Source organism: Anastrepha obliqua, chromosome 2 (genome assembly GCF_027943255.1).
Source record: "Anastrepha obliqua isolate idAnaObli1 chromosome 2, idAnaObli1_1.0, whole genome shotgun sequence".
In the NCBI taxonomy this organism is placed as follows: Eukaryota; Metazoa; Arthropoda; class Insecta; order Diptera; family Tephritidae; genus Anastrepha; species Anastrepha obliqua.
The window spans coordinates 87,280,021-87,298,344 of NC_072893.1; the positions used below are offsets into that span (position 1 = coordinate 87,280,021).

The 18,324-nt window shown below is 35.6% G+C and overlaps 1 protein-coding gene across 1 annotated transcript in view; it reads left to right on the plus strand.

Moving 5' to 3' along the window:
• The window catches only part of LOC129237314 (myb-like protein AA), a 119,469-nt gene that overhangs the window by 35,754 nt on the left and 65,391 nt on the right, over positions 1-18,324 (plus strand). The window contains exon 2 of the mRNA XM_054871983.1: positions 13,575-13,808. The gene's annotated coding sequence lies outside the window, so the exon portion shown is untranslated. The remainder of the gene's footprint in view (positions 1-13,574; positions 13,809-18,324) is intronic.

Consider the following 18,324-nt stretch of genomic DNA (forward strand, 5'->3'; position numbering starts at 1 on the left):
AGTGGCACGACGCAGACTAAATTACCTGGGAAATGGGGATATAGATCCAAAGCTCCTGGTAGAGATTAAGCCTACAACAGTTCTAGGATTTTTTAACAGCCTAAAACTATTTGAGTAGGCTACATGGCTGCACAATAGATCTATTCAGGTCGCAGTGCACAAACAGCCAATCAATAATAAATAAATAGGAAGCATAGAATTTTATTTCTTTGGAGAGATGCCTAAGTTATTACCTTGCAGTATGAAACAGTTTTAAAAAATTATTTATAGTCAACAAAATACTAATCAGGTAATATAATATGAGGCAAATTTAAACAGTTTGAATTAACGAATTTTTGTTTTTCTTGCAGTTCGATGAAAGTGCGTTATTTCAGTTTCCTGTTCAAAATATGTTAAATTTTGATTTGTCGAGCTCTTTATAATTGTAGATTTTAATTGCTATCTATTTTTCGTTGTTTGATAATGCCGAAATAAAATAATAGATTTGTGAAAAAATAACTGTTTTACTAGGTCATCGAGTCAAAATAACCATCAATATATGTATGTATTATTGTGCGGAAGTGCGCTATTTAGCTGTCCATAGCTGTATGTATTCTGTTCTTACAAGTCCAGCGCTAAGTTTGTTCTCGACTAATCAAATGACCGAGGTATAAAAAGATAATATGGTAGCAACAAAAACCGTTAATTAACAATAACATATATCTGCGCTAGTGTTGCATGCTCCATACCAATTCATATAAAAAATATTCTAATCAAACACCCACAAACAATTAAATTTTAGATTACCTCAAACATGCAATAAAGCATTTAAAAGAGTAGAGGGAGCCTTACAAATGGGATATACATATATACACCCGTTATATGTCTATGCGCCTATGTAACATTATCCATTCACCCGCCCTCATCTAACGCTGCCCCTCATCCAAACCCAGTCGAGTAAATTTTTGTCAGTCATTTAACAATTTCAAATTTCTACCGTCAAAGTACTCGCTCATGCGAGCGCTTTGGGCTGCCGTCAACAACATTACTCACATTGCTTTGCTATCAACAGCACCAATACAGCATGCCACATTTTGCGGCGTGACATGTGTTGCATGTTGCAGTGTTATTGAACTTTTATTATTATTTGTTACAATAGCAAAACCAACAACAAAAAACAAAAAATAATAACACCAAGAACAACAACAATGAAAACAACTCCCAAGCAACAGCAATTCCAAGTGTTACGAGTTAAGTTAAGTCAACAGCCAAAAGAGCCAGAGCGAATCTGCTTGGCCGCCGAGTCCACAAGTCATTGTGGCGGCTGCCGCGAAAAATATTCCCACACCTGAGCTTTGTTGGCTGGCTGTCTGGCGGCTAAGTTTACCGAGTTTAGCATGACGCGGCTATTAGTAGCATTATTGTTGGCTGCAGCTAGAAAAACTAAGCTGAAGTTCCCAACGGCAACGCAGCCTTTTGCTTTTATTGTTTTTGTTTCGCGTGGCAAGTGTTTTTCATTTATTTACCTGTATGCAGCGAATTAATGACTGGCAGCGCCGGTTTTTCTTACAAATATTCTTTACTTTTTATTCATATATTTTGTTATTGTATTGCAGAAGTAGACTTCTGGGCTAGGAGAGGCTCTTTGCATCTTTCCTTATAGAGCTAAATACGAATACGTTCCGGTCTTTGTTAAAAAAATTGCTACCATTGCAACGTCATTTATGTGGTTTTATTAGCTTCTTGTTGCTTTTTATGTTACTGATTCAATTTTTTTTATTGTTGCTATTATTTTAATAAAATAAAGTATTTTTGCATGGTCGCCATATTAAATAGTTGCTAATATATATATATATATATATATAATTGGCGCGTACACCCTTTTTGGGTGTTTGGCCGAGCTCCTCCTCCTATTTGTGGTGTGCGTCCTGATGTTGTTCCACAAATGGAGGGACCTACAGTTTCAAGCCAACTCCGAACGGCAGATATTTTTATGAGGAGCTTTTTCATGGCAGAAATACACTCGGAGGTTTGCCATTGCCTTCCGAGGGGCGACCGCTATTAGAAAAATGTTTTTCTTAATTTTGGTTTCACCGAGATTCGAACCAACGTTTTATCTGTGAATTCCGAATGGTAATCACGCACCAACCCATTCGGCTACGGCGGCCGAAATACTGGCTATTATTTCGAAACCTTACGTGCGTCGCTATGTTTTAACTACAAGGTGGCGCAAAATTAATCCCCTTATCGGATGATTTATAATTGCAAACGCCGTAAACAAGTAAAAACTAATTTTGAAATGTAAAAGTTATGACTTTTTCTGACTCGTAGCATGCCACTTTCCCATTTCTAGATATCTGTTCTGTGCTCCTCAATTATCTTTTTACCAGAGTCTCATATCTGTCGATCTCTCGATTGGCTGAAATTATGGACAATTCTGAGGGTTTGCATCTCTAGCCCTAAAAACGATATAATTTTTCTCGTCAGAGATCAGATAACTTATACTGTCAGATATTTAAACTGATATTTATATTGGGAAACAACTCTTATATTTCTCTGCTATATTACACGAAAATTCATTCGGTTGGAACACAATTTCGTACTACATATACGAGAGCGGTTCAAAAAGTACCCCTGTTTGATGACAGAAGGCGTTCCTAAGGGAAGCTGGTGTTAGCATCGGCAAAACAAATTTCAGACTGATTGATAGGTAAGTATGGATTTGGCAGCTATTCGAGTAAGACGTGTTTCGTGATTTTCGCTAAGATGGAAAACGAGCGGTATCGTTCGATAATTCGCTTTTTGTTTTTGGATGGGTAAAATGTGAGGAAATAAAAACAAAGTTGGATGCTGTCTATGGGGACGCTTCGCCATCTATGACCACAGTTAGATATTGGTTCAACGAATTTAAACCTGGGCGAATATGCATTTTTGAAGAGGAGCGAGTACAACTATATGACTATAGAAGGCGCGGCAGACGTGGTTAACGAGGAAATCTTTCAGAAAGTCCACGTCATGATTCTCGCTGATCAACGAACAAAAGTGCGTGAAGTAACAGCGGCCATAGGTGTGTCGACGGGACGGCAATTAATATTTTAGATCATTAATTGGCAATGAAAAAATTGTTGGCCCGATGAGTGCCGCGATTGCTCAAAGCAACAACAAGCGGATGCGTGTGTTAACTTCAAAGTAGTGTTTGAAATAATTTAAGCGAGATCCGAAGGAATTTTTGCGTCGACTTGCCACCGTGGATGAAACCTGGAGTCATCATTATACACCAGAAACTCTGCAAAAATCAAAACAGTGGAGTTCTCCCGGTAAATCTGTTCCTAAGAAGGCGAAGACAGTCCCATAGGCCGGAAATGTTATTGCGACGATTTTTTGGAGTGCGAACGGAAGGAAGAATGATCACTGGACAATACTACAGTGAGTTATTGGACCGCTTTCACAAACAATTGAAGGAGACACGCCCGCATTTGGCGAAAAAGAAGGTACTTTTTCACCACAATAACGCACCAGTACATTCATCCAGAGTTTTCACCGCCAAACTGCATGAACTGCGTTATAAATTTATATTTCACCCGTTCTGGCTCTCTGCGACTTTTTTGTTCCTAATATGAAGAAATGGCTAGCGGGGAAAATTTAGTTCAAACGAGGAAGGCATCGCCGAGACAGAGGCGTATTTTGGAGAGTTAGACAAATCGAAGGGTTGAAAAAATGGCCGGAGCGTTGGGAGAAGTGTATCTTTCTAAAAGAGGACTATGTTAAAAAATAAAAGAAAATTTAATAAACACGTAAAATAAAATAATAAATAATAAAAATATATTCAAAATTGTACAAAATAAAAAATAAAAAAAATATGTCATCATCTGGTCAATGGTCAAATGGTCTGCCTCTCAAAACTTAAGTTTTTGCATTTTAGCTCGACTTGAAGTAAGTGCAGTACGTAAAGTATGAGTGCGTACTCATATGTGAATATTAAATTATGCTATAAATGATTTTTAGGAGGTTTCTTGCATTTTACAAGCATTTTATTCATGAATGAGTTTTTCTGCTAGTACTCGTATCGTAATTAGAGGCATGACATGAAAATATGTTTCAAGTTCGTCGCTTGACTTCAAATGCGAAACATTTAGAAAAACATGTAACTTATTGCTTCAATTGCTGTTTTCGTATATTTATTGTCATGCCCAAATGCACAATTATGTATATAAGTGCCGGCACTAATTTCACTGCCACCACTAACAACATCATCAACCATTGCCACCAGCGGCCGTCAGCCATCAACCCCACTATGCGAGTACTATGCACGTAACCAAATCAACGCGCCAAACAGTGAGGCAAACAAACAGACATATAATAAACAATTAGTAACCACTGAAACCATTGCGGTCACGATAATCATCACTGCCACCGCCGTCGCCATCGCCATCACTACCAGCAACCATCACTAACACAAAATATTGAAACGCTTCTTAGACCAACAACTCCAACCGTGATGATGACAACACCGAAATCAACAGTGACGACCATCGTCTCAACCGCAACAGCAACAGCAACAGCAACAGCAAAAGCCAAAATAAAATTACAATTATATATATTATGGACACCAAAACAGAAAAACAATTAAGAAAAACTATGTATAACGTGAAAAAATGCTGGAAACCTAAAACAAAGGAAAACACTGAAAACTGAAACAAAAAATTTAAAAGCAAATGAAATAAAAAGGTGCAAAAAAGTGTCGAGGTAAATAACCTAAAACAAACGCAAATGAATTGTTTAGCATAAATTTAATTTAGTGCGAACGAGCTGCTTGTTGTTTGAGGCGAGCATCCACCATTGTTGTTGTTATGAGTATTATTATCATTATTTTCTCCGCTTTTCGGACACCATTATAACATTATATTTGCATATGTATGAGTAGGGTTGTGTGCGAGTGCGTGACTTTTCACGTGTTTTCGTGTGATGTGTCAGTGAGTTACACCGGAATGACCCGGCGAAAAGAACAATAAATAGGGGTAATGCGCTGAGCATAAATTGGTGCGGATGTACGAGCACTAACACACACCAATCAACTAGAAAATTCTCTGAGGCAAAGAATGTAGGTGTGCTCGTGTTAAACTCTAATGTGAAAACAAAATTGTGGGGAAGAATTTTATTAAGCGAATATCTTCTTTAATTATTATAACCGTTTTGAAGAACAGTAATGCTTTACAAATATATTTATACTAAATAAATACGCTTCAAAATTTTTAAAGGAATAAGAGTGAACAATTTGTAAGTATTCATAATATTTTTCTGATAGGTTATTGAAAATAGGAGGACACGTACAAGTACTTTTACAAATATTAGCACCAGTAAAGTTTTCATTTGATGCCACCTCCAGGCTTACAGTTTTCATTTCACATCAAATTCTCAGACATTATGGAAAACCTTATCTGGAAATACTCAAAACCATTTTAAATATTTAAAAATCTTATTTTGAAATGTTGCCTATGTCCCTGCCTTTAATTTGAGCTATAGCTTAACAGTTTTTATTTTGTAAGCAGAACTGTAAAAAAATTCCTATTTCTATGGTGCAAAATTAATCATCCAATTTTGTTGTCGACCTTTACAATTCTTTCTGTTAAGTGGAAAAGACCATATGCGTCAAGTGTGTCCATTTTATCGCAAACGTCCAAACAAAGAAGTGTGGCATTTTAAATCAGGCGGTCTTGCTGGCTATGCCAATTTCCAAAAGGGAAAATAACTCGACCAAAAAACATTCTTTGTAGCCAGTACTGTGTGAGCGGTTGTACTTTTTGAAATCTCATAAGCCCTTTATTATGGTCCTGTAGTTTTCGCTAGTAACAATGACCGTATTGACGATGACCATCCCAAAAAAATGAAAATACGACCCAATCACTCCTTCCGCGTGAACGCTGCACCGCACTGTGGCTTTGATTGAGTGGATGTGATGGCTCTTCGGGCGTCCCACGCACATTTTCAGTACCCCGAAAATCAAGATTTTGCTTATTGACGTAACCGCTTAAGTAGAAATCCGTCTCGTCGATTGAGGATGGCTTAACAGTAATTCACATGCGATTGACGGTCAGCAGACATTTACTGATGCACTGCTTGCACTTTGTACGGGTAACAAACATGTGCAAGTCTTTCAATAATATTCGCTATAGGGACCGTTCGTGCCCAATTACATGGCCTGTCGTCTGGTTGATATTTCTCCATTCTCAGCGCCATCGGCAGCCACAGCCGCGATATTCTCTGCCGATTGTGGTGGTCATACCCTACTAGATCTCGTGCGATTATAGTCTGTTCGAGTCGAGCAGTCAATACCGGATATTGGAGAAAAATCAACGCATTTATGCCACTTTCTTGCGAAGCATAGCGCTCCATTGCTTGTTAGTTAGTCAAAGTCGCGCTAAAGTCGTTAGTTTTTCGTTTAGAGGCAGCTCTAAAGTTAAAGGGACGAAAAGGTATCGTTAAAATTGTTACCAAAACTGCAAAATTAAACGATATTTAAATTGTTGTGTGTGCTCGGAGCATTTAGGTTGTGATTTTGATTAGAAAGGGTAAATATGTAATGTTTTTAAATTTTTGTTTTACAACAAACCCACTTAGAATATTTTGATATGTGAGTCATATCAGTTTTGTTACAGTGACCTTAAAAATTGCATGTTGAAAAGAAAAAAGAATTTTGTGTATTAACAAGAAAAGGATGTCTCGATGAATTAAAATCATTAGTAAGTATTATTCTTTAGCGCCGTTAAAAACTGGTGCATAAATTTTTACGTGGTCGCTTTTCGCGAAGGTTATCTAAAATCAGTTGTTGTGCCAGAAAATACCGAGATGTACACGAAATGATTGAGCAGAATTGCCTTTCACATACAGTGAAATTGAAGCATCATTGAGCGAATGTGCAAAGTGCTTCGAAAAGTGGTTCAAAAGATTGCAAAAGTGCATTGTTTATCACGAAAAGTATTTTTAAAAACAATAAAACCGTTTTCAGCCACCAATGCTCATTTCTTCTTGATAGGCCAGAAATAGAAATATTGTAGCAATTCTCGGATAATCACTGCAGACTAGACAAAGCCACTGAACAAAGATATCCGGTCTTATCAATCGAAAAAATATATGCAAATCGCTCATTTGCTGCAAGTGTGACAAAATTGAAACAATGAAAATGCCTTCATTATTTTCAATTTACTATGCCTCCCTATATAAGTAAAAGTAAATACAAGTTTTCATCTAATCAATCAATCATCTAAAGATATCGCCATAAATTTTTTGCACAACATAAAAGAAGCTCTGACACTCACATACAGTGGTTCAAACGCTTGATGATATTTACTCACTGTTCAAGTTTACAACAGATTTTCGGAACTGTAAATTAATTAATTTCGGAAAAAACCATATTTAGTTCGTTTATTAACATAAGTAAATTACAAAGGGTGATCAAATAGGTGGCATCGAATTTTAAATTGAAATAAAACAACGAAAATTTAAATGGATTGGCCTTTATTTTTTTTGTGTAGAACCACTCTTGAAATTTATTTTTTAAATATAATCCGTTTCAAATGTTGGCCATGCGGCGTAACTCGGCCATGTGTAAACACCAATTTTGAATGACTCGTTAGAGGAGTTCGGACCGTATCACGTGAATAACTTTAGTAATGTTGACTTCCAATGCCCGATTGAGCTGGTTTATACACAAAGCCTTTTGATTTTACATACCTCACAAATAAAAGTCCAAAGGTGTGATTCATACGATCTCAATGGCCAATCCACTGGTCCGAGACGAGAGATAAATTGGTCGCCGAAACGACGACGCAGTGCGAGTAAATCCAAACTAACTGACGCAGCACCTTCAAATTTTGACAGGAGTCAACTGACAGATGCCTGTTGACAGGAGCAGTATTTCTTTTTCAGTAAAGATGTCAGAAATACAAAAAGTCACGGACTTATTGAACCGCCCTCGTAGTGTCTTGTCATGTTGAAATCAAATTTTGTGGAAATCACGGGCTTGAATCTCCGGTATCAAAAAGTCGTTTATCATACCGCGATAGCGTTCGCCAATCACTGTTACATGGGCGCCAGCCTCGTCTTTGAAGAGAATTCCTCCAACCCACAGCCTGCACTAAACAGTTATTTTCAATGGACGTAATGGCTGTTCTTGAATAATTCGGGGTTGCTCTTCAATCCAAATATGGCAATTTTGCTTATTGACGTAGCCATTAAGCCAGAAACGTGGGACGGTTATGTAAACCATAAGTTGGCCTGAGCGGGCGCTGAATACTTTTCACAAAGCGTCGATTTTCGTAATACGTACGATTTGTAAACATTGTTAAGGCGTAAGTCTTCCCATGATGAAATGTCAATGACTACTGCAAAAAGAAATGTATTTAATTTTATAGTAGTCACACGTGATCTGTCAAGGCAACCCTATTGGAAAAAGTACCTCCAATCTGATCACCCTTTATTTACATTCAACATTTTTATACTGATAAATAAAAAACAAGAAAACCATGGAATTAAGGGGTTACATACGTCCAGCAGTGCCAAAAATGCGCTAAAAGAAAAACTGTTTTTAGAAGGGATAACAAAAGAAATAAATATACAAAAATTTTATACATTGCTTATTAGTACTTAAACTTTATAAAAAAATGTATTTTACTTTTTCTTTACAAAAATTAGTATCAAAAAATCTCGTGACCAAAAAAAGTTGCTTCACAGTCTGCATAATTTCTCCTTGAAATGTTGATGGATCTGTAAAAAGAAAAAAACAGATGTGTTGTAGTCTGTCGAGCCGGATTTTTGATTTCGAAAAATTTTGCAATTTACAATACATTAAAAAAAAGGTATGCGTTTTACGTCATAAATGTCACACTTTAATTATGTTTACACAATTTTTTTAATAATAATATCAAAACTCAAATCTATAGAGAAAACACTTTCGAATATTAAAAAAAAAACGCATCAAAAAATATTAAAAACTGTGTGAGTTATCATGCAGACCGTGCCGGAAAAAATAGTTTCGAGAAAAACGAGTTTAAAGTTTGGGGTACAGGAGCGCGTGGACCGCTCTCTATCTAGTTAATGGGTTGTATAAGCTATAATATTGGGAATTTCACCTTTAAGATTTGCAACTCCTCGGATTGGTCGTCAACACGACTTTGCACTTCATATGCGATTTGAGCCCTTAACTTCTTTACCTTCAGCTAATGCAGCTAATTTAATAGAAATAGTAAATTGCGAAAGAATTATTAATAAACAAAATGTAAATAAACAAAAAAACAAAAAATACAGCACAAAGAGTTCAGCGAGGAGTGGGGCATCACTTTTTGTTTCGTGTATATAGCAAAAGTGTACCAAGAAGATGACTTGGAAGGTGGGGTGAGTAATTTTTTTGAAAGTCTCACTAATGGAGAACACTGGGTCTTTCAATAATACTCTGCACCAGCACAAAATGCTAGCTCTTATTTCTGCTACAAATTGGCACTTTGGTAATCCAGCCTTAAATCGTCTCGACTACAAATTATGGTGCACTTATCGCGTGTAAGCTGTATGACCAAAATTTGGAAAATGTAACACAATAGCCGCAATAACTTTCGAAAGTCCGTATTGAAGTAAAGAGATAGTTTTGAATATATTTTTAGTTTTTAAGACACATTATTAATTAATAAAAAATGAGAATTGCAATGAAATCTTACTTACTTGAATGTGATTATTTAATTTATTGTGTATATTCCATTGTTTAACTTCGAAAAAAATGTATATTGAAATTTTTTTATATGCAAAAAATTGAAAATATTAGAAACATTTCGCGACATGGGGCCGAAACCATTTACATACATGTGGATATGAACGCGTGGTTGCATGTAGGTACATTCTTTCGATTTAATTCAAACCTTAAGAAATGTTACTGCTGATTGATGTTGGAATGGAATAAAATAAGTTGTGGGTGAGATATTAACGAAATTTGTTTTTATGAGAATGCCCCCTGTATGGAATATGACATCGTTCAACTGTATGCTGTGGCTTAATACTGTGGTAGGGTGGTAATACGAGGGCTCTAATTTTCAATTACTCTGCCAATTCACGTCACTTCCGAGATAGCCATACCCCCAAATTTCCAATGCATCATGGGGTTCGCTGTGCAGCCCTAGCACCGCACAGCTTAAATCAAACTAGCGTAGTTTTACCTATGATGCCACCTGTCCAAAGTCGCCATCAAATAGTAACTTTTGTGGTTGCATTGTCATCTGGTGAGCCTCGTGGGGATTGGTGTTGCCCCATATATGCCAATTTTGCTTGTAGACACAGTTATTTATCCAAAACATGTGACCCGTCGCTAAATATGATTTTTCGACCAAAACGTCTATCAGTTTTATTTAATAAAATTCTCAACAAAATTATTAGTACTTCTGTGTTTGCATGAAAATGTGAAAGCGTCAATAATATTTCTGCTAGTGATGTGACCAAATTCTGATTTTTATCCATGGAAGGTTAAAATTCAAAACTACATACATACATATGCATTAGCCTGGCTCGCTATTGTGTTACATTCGACCTTATTCGCTTAGGAGAAGAATCGTAGCGCACAAAATAATTTGTTTAATATTTCGATGTGCAGCGAGCGCAATAAAACGGTAGTTTGCTTGCTTTGTATACCCTTGAGAATTTGAATTTATTTGCTAATTTCAAGGGGATTAAACAAATTATTATAAATAATAGTTTGATCAGGTTGAAGCGGTTGTCCTGTGAGACACGTGGAATAAAACTTGTATTTAAATTGATCTTTTCACTTTGGCACATGAAAGGCTTGCAGAAATTTCCATGAGTTTAGGTTGCAAGCTGTTGCCTGCCGGTTTTCTCGCTCTCGCGGAAATAAGAAAATTTTAATCACAAAAAACAAAAGGAATTCGTAGGTTATTTGTACCAGAGATTTTATTTGTTATACCCCATGGATATAAAGACCGAACTCCTCTCTAAACCAATTAATGGAGTTAATTAGCTCGGGGAATTGTGTTTTTAAGGGGTTAGGTGGGTTTGAAAATTTCAAAAAATCGAATTTTGTTTTTTTGTCTCATTAAATAGTACAGTATGTTTAAAATACTCTCCTAAAATTTTAAGTCAATCCGAGTAAAATTCTAAGAGATAGACCCTTCAGAAGTTCCGAACATTAGGCCACGTCAGTTGAGCGCTTCGCTCGTATACGTGTTTATCTCAAAACTCCATTTTTTAAGTCGGTGGACACGATATCTCGAAAAGTTATGAAGCGATTTAGTTCAAATTTTGTACAAATCTTTGAAATAACATTATCTAGTTATTGAACGAAGGATTTTTTTTTTTTGTTAATTACAACAATTTTTTTTAGCCAATGTATGTCGAAAATTTCACTAAAAAATGTGTTTTTTGGTTCAAAGCCTGTCATAAATTCAAATTTTGATTTTTTTTTCCTTCATACAACAACGAGATTTATCCATGTACTAACAAAATCCGTTTGGTTTTCTGATTTTAGATGAACCAATAATGAGCTATGCTGTCCACGGCAAGAGCATTTTTTTTTTGAGACGTCAAGGAAGATGAAGTACCAACGGCTGAGTTTTCGAAATTTTTAAATAACAATTTCACAAAATACTGTTTATATATGTATCTTAGATACAGCGAATTGCTTAAATAAAATATATGATTTTATATACTAAAAAAAAATAGTCAAAATCTTCTTTTTTTCAACCTCTGAAACCCACCTAACCCCTTAACTTTGTCGCTGTATTCAGCTTGTATATGAAAAGTTTTGTATATTATTTTACTATATGGAAGACCCCTAGTCGTAGAAAGCTATAAATCAAGGATGCTAGATTTCAAAATTTGGCAATTCGAGGCGAAATTTTTAGAGCAATTTCGGCTCCCCTTCATCAGCTACTCGGCAGCAGAATTTTGATCGCTCAACTCACTCGTATTAAGACACTCGTCCAATCAGTCGCGTTTCAGACGGTAACGAAGTAACATGAGTAATGGCTGTGTTGATTTTTTTCGTATACCACCAAACATATAGAAATATGTGTTCTTAAACAAACCGCTGCCATAACTTCAGTTACGTCAGCAAATCAAATGATTCCTTCAAAATTGTTGAAAGTCGTTTAACGGACCAACATCAGTCCGTTACACATTTGCATTCTGTACATAGTGGCTATATATATGTAACTATATTTTTGTGAGAGTCATTGTGAAAATTTCTAGCCGTTCTGCGTATTTTTCTGATTTGTAAGTAGCCTCAAGGCTGTAGATATTTCTGTCCTTTGTAGAGAGAGGAGCTCTTGCAATTTTCTCATTTCCACTCTGATCACTTGAGTTTGGCTGTGCGGCAGGTACTGGTGTGTTTCCCCTTCGTACATTTTCTCTCAAACAGAATTTTCTAGTACTAAGTTTTCAGGAAGCACGCAGCTTGTCTAACCTCTCTCAGATCACTTAAAGTGGGATGGAGGTATTGTTTTTTTTTTTGTTTTTTTTGTTGTTTTTTTTGTTGTTGTTTTTTTGCAAGCTCGCCTGTTGTCTCGTTACTCAACGGCGCGTCATCAGTGAGTATAATGTCGGAGGGTTCACGCACCAGACAAGACGAACGAAAATATTTATTCATTTATTTATTTAGTGCCTCAATTCTAAAACAGGTAAGCCTTATAATTATTAAAGCTAGTCACAACAGGTTACACTTTTCATGATAACATTAGAATAAAATATTCTAAGTAATTAACAGTTGAACTTAAAACAAATAGACCTTCTTATTCAATTTTGTATAAATGTTTTAAATTAGTACAATCCACAATTAAGTGCAAATGGTCTGGTGGTAGGGCATTTGTAAATTATGATCACAAAAATATATAATTTGTTGCTGTATTGTCATGGTAATTTACAAATGCTACGATGCCAGGTTATTTGCACTTATTTGTGACCAGCCCTACTTATTTTCATGAGTTCAAAAGAAAGAAGTCAAATTTGAAACTTCAGAACTTTAGTCGACTGTTTATTAATGTAAAATTTTGCTTCATTCAGATTTTGTACCGATAGTTTTATGATTTACTTGTCAAAGGAATAACTTCGTATCTCTTAAAATTCGTCCCATCCTAATAGGAATGCTAGTGTATGCAAGTGCGGAACAAGTTCATAAGGAAAAGCTAAACATAAGCATATTCATATGCATATCGTGCATACTGAGTTTATTATTGTATTATTTTTACAAATTTCATTCATGACGATTTCGCTTTTCGGACACCAGCATAAAAAATTACCATGGAAATTAATATGTTTCGTGAACATGTTTATGGCACTGGCATTACTGGCTTCTTTTATTGCATATAAAAGCGCGAGAAGGCAAAATTAATAATAAACAAATACAAATATTTATAACCGTAGCGACGAAGACCGCCACCTGCTCGATGGCACTAAATGTGATTATGGGCTGAGAAGCCGTGCTTGTATACTTATGTATGTAGGTAAACATACACGTACGTATGTATGTAGTATGTGTGCATTATTAGCTAGCATTTAAGCATTATTTTACTGTTTCTTCTCTCATTATTGTTATTTTTGTTTTCTAGTTGGACATTGTTTTTGTGCTCGCCTTACACAACTCTCTTGTCACAGCAGACATACTGCCGAATGCACTTGTAAAAACTGAATGCAACAGTTGCAGCGGCGGCGGCAGCAGCAGTGGCGGTGTCAGCGGCAAACTTGAACTTGAATGTAGGTCGCACGCATTTTTACGACTTTCACGCATAAAAGCGAAACGAAATGCAACTCAAATCACAGACAAACATTGCGACAACCAAAAGGTAAACAAATAAATATCAGTTGTATATATATTTTATATATCTATATACATATGTATACATACATACATACATGCAAACATATTGGGTGTTTTTTTAAGAGTTATACTTATGCACTGAGTTAAATAACCATAGCAACCGGACTTATTAGCAATTTTGAAAATTTACTTGTTTCACATTTAACTTTAATGAGATTTTTTTGGGCAAATATGGTTCATTCTCCTACAAAAACCATGTAAATTGAAGTTTAAAACTTTGCGCAATTTATAAAAAATTCAACAACTTCAAACTTTATTATTAGAATATTTCGAGTACGGAATTTTATATCCCAAAGAATTTCATCATAAGAAGAGAAAATTTCAGGTAGTTCGAAAACCGTGTAGATTTTTGACAATTTTTTGCTGACAATGTTGGGTGTTTTCTTCCGAATAAAAAAATAATATAGCATTTGTTATAGGAGGAAACACGCAAGACTGTCAGGAAGAAAATTGTGAAATATCTATGCAATGTTTGAGCACCTTCAAATATTTTCATTAAAAAATTAATAAAAGTAATTTTTGCCATATTTATTTATAGTTACATATTTTATATTTTTAAAGCATAGGGTATCATTTTCTGAACATTGGTGGATGGAAATTTAAAGAGGAGCTTAAATAATACTTTATACCAAATTTATAGAAAAGTGCATTTTTCCCATGTGAATCCAATGGTAATTTTGGATAAAATGTAATTAAAAAAAGCGTCTAATTTTTTCGGTCATCGAAAACATTTAGGGGGCAACATCAAGAAAAAAAATTTGTTTTGACGATCCTATTGAATATACAAGGTGGCGTAAAATTAGTCTCCCAATTTTATTTTTGAATACATTTTTTATTAAATAAAGAAAAATTATTGTATATTGAGTGCTGGAAATTTCTATTACGTGCTCCATTGCTTGACTTTTTGTATACCGTAGCTGTCCACTTCACAAGTGTCAAATATGATTGACGTACGACGCCATTTGGAAAAATTATAAATTTTCCGAGAGGGTGATTAATTTTGCGCCACCTTGTATAACCTTCAAAAGAGGTATCTCTGGCAAAATTTCAAATTTTAAAAATTCTCATGCAATGCGCCAAATTTATTAGCTCGCCAAGAGCACCGCATTTGACTGACTGGTCTTACAAAACGCAGAGCGGTGCCACAATGAAAGAATTGCCATATATATATAAACAAATGAGCCGTTATGTATTGTATGTTGCCTACATTGTCGTTGTGGTGGACTTGCTGCACGACATGAGTAGGAAGGTATCAACCTTAGCAAGATTTCCGGCAAGCCTTATTACATTTTCCATATGACACTTTCCAATTTATTCGGCGGTCAGTCGAACCCACTCTGGCAACGGCCTCTTCCGATATTCTGAAGTATTAACCATATAACCTTATTATTCAAATCTTTAATGCTAAATCTAATTAATCAAATTTCATAAACATATAACTGAAGGATATCCGAGTCTAGTAAACCCATGAACAAAATACTCATAACCCTATAACCAAGACGTACATATGTACATATGTGTTCAAAGTGGTAGCACTAGAGCCACTGATTTTACGATTTGATGTTTTGAATGTCGAAGTGACCTGCCTTTTTTTGGTGCTTTGTTTTTTGTTTACATTCTCATACCTATAATCAAGGAAATAAGCCACAGGTAATCCGCATTATTGCAAAATATCACATAGCTGAGGGCTGCCTGATATCCTAAAATCCAAAATTCCATAATCGCATAGTTCCCTAATCTCATAACTAATAAATCATAAGCAATCTGCATTATGGCAAAACGATAATACGTTTGAGGAATTTGTTAAAACCTATGCACTCAAACCGTATAGTCCCTATTCCCAAAGTCCCGCAATTCCCTAACCACAAATTCATTACCTTGTATTACAAAAAAAAAAAAAAAAACGCGTATGATAGTCGATGTATTTCTTTTTTTAATTGGTAGTACCTCTGGCATTGGCATTACCCGATGTGCACGAAGAGAAAATTGCGCGATCGGAGATTATGAGAAATTATGTGGTGGTGACTCTGATTCGAATTCAGGTGACCCCTAAAAATGGTCTGATCTTTGCGCTTGAATGTGGATTCTTTTTTATGCCAGTGTACAATATGTAGAAAAGAAAAGGAAAAAAAATTTTTGTAAGCAAAAAAATGTAAGCAAATCTCTAAAATTACGTCAGCTAAACTTCTAATTTTGTTAAATCCACCGAGAGCCGATTGGCGGTATCATAGCAACTGTGCATCCAATGCTATAACAGGAAGTAAGCATATTTGCCCGGTCGAAGCCGTTCTCTTCAACTGCATCTCAGTCTGTTCATTACTAAGTATAGGACAAATTGGCCAATACTCGTATAAGATCCAACTGAAGTTGAAACCATTGGACCAATGACTGAGCGTTGAATCAAATTTCTATCAAAGTCACATCTAACATAATTGGCTAGTTATATTCTCTGGCTTAAAGCTAAATTGACGTACTCGCAGAGAGAACAGTCATCGGTCTATACTTAACTGCATATGATGTCAACGATATACGGATATCTGCTAAAAGTACAAGTAATCCAAACCAACACGTATGTATATTCTGCAATGGTAGATTTTTTTTCCGGCAAATAAAAATTCTAGCAACTTTAACACCGCAAATATTTCGTCTTCCTCAAACAATTATTATAAATAGGTATACAATTGGCCCCGAACCCCTTTATTGTTTGTTTGGCTGAGCTCCTCCTCCTATTTGTGATGGGCCTCCTATTTGTGGCGAGCATCCTAATATTTTCCACAAATGGAGACACCTATAATTTTGATCCGACTCTGAAAGGCAGATGGTTTTTTATAAGGAGCTTTTTCATAGCAGAAATACACTCAGAGGTTTGCCCTTTCCTACCGAGGGGTGACCGCTGTTAGACAAATCTTTTTTTTTTTTTTTTAATTTTTTCCAGCACCGAGGTTGGAGCCCAAGCACTTCCAAATGATAGTAACGCACCAACGCATTCGGATACGGCGGCCGCCACACAATTATTGCCAGATGAAAAGTCCTAACAAAGAAAATATGTTTTTTTTTTGTGTTCAAAATCAGATTTATTCATCAACGTAAATTCCATCAAGAACAACGCATTCATTCCAGCTCCGCTTTATCATTTCAATACCACTTTTGTAGAACGATTTATCTTTTGCCTAAAAATAGGTTTCAGTTTCAGCGATAACCTCTTCATTCGAGCGAAATTTCCTACCAACGAGCATTTATTTTAGATCTGCGAACAGCCAGTAGTCGCAAGGAGCCAAATCTAGCGAATACAGTGGATGTGAAATCAATTCGAAGTTTCTTGTAGTTTTGTCATTGTTTTAATTGACTTGTGACACGGTCTTGATGAGACAAAACAGGGAGCAATCATCATCATATCTTTACGATGTTAGCTAACGCACGCAACTTCACTCTTCGATGTTTTCTGGTGATACCGCCTCATTTGGACGCCCATGCATTGTGCATCGTCGGTGTCTCTACGACCACGATGGAATGAAGTCCACCTATCACTTTTCAAGCCATTGCCTCGCTTCAACGGTATTTTTTTCCAACAGGAAGCAGTATCTAATTATGGGGTCCCGGTGGTCTAGAGCTTGAAAATTTATGGTATTTTCAGAAATTGTGTTTTACAATAAAAAAAAATGGAAAACGATATCTATATTTTTTCGGCTTTTCATTTAACTTCTTTTACATACAAAAATGAAAACAAAGACATTTTGTTTTTAATTTTACTAATTTTAAAAATGGCGCTGAAGTTGACCCTCCCTGAAGTTGGGCCTGGCTCCATTTTGGCTCTTCTATTTATCTGAAACACAAAAACCAAAAAACTCATTAATCAGTGTGACTGTAATTATGTCCCGTACTAGAATAAAAAAAAAAACAATTGACAAAATGGCGTGGTTTTGAATTTGACACTCTAAAAATCATTTTTTTTTAATACGAAAATAAAATACGAAATAATTGAAATAATAATATGACCCTAGTACGAGCGATAGCCATTGATGTTGTGAACAACATATTAAAATTTCAGACGATTCGGTTGAACAGTTTTTTTGGCCGAAAAACAGTAGTTTTGAGATAATTGAGTTTAAAGTTTGAGGTACAGGAACGCGCGGACCGCTCTCTACCTAGTTAATGGGCTGTAGAAGCTATAATATTGGGAATTTCTGCATGAAAATTTCACAGTATATTCTTAAGATACTATACAGTTTTTCTGTTACAACACTGCAATTTATCGAAAAAACAAAAATCGATTTTTTGAAATTTTTAGACCACTCCTTAAAACACGAAATTCTGTTTGATCAATTGTTTTGAAAATAACAAAAGTAGCGTCACTCTTAGCAAAATAACTCACGAACTAATGAATAGAACATCACAAAATTTTAACAGTTGTTTTTTTAAGCTTAGTACTATCTGAAAAAGAGGTGAATGCAATAAAACTAGTGCCATCTATGTGTTAGGCT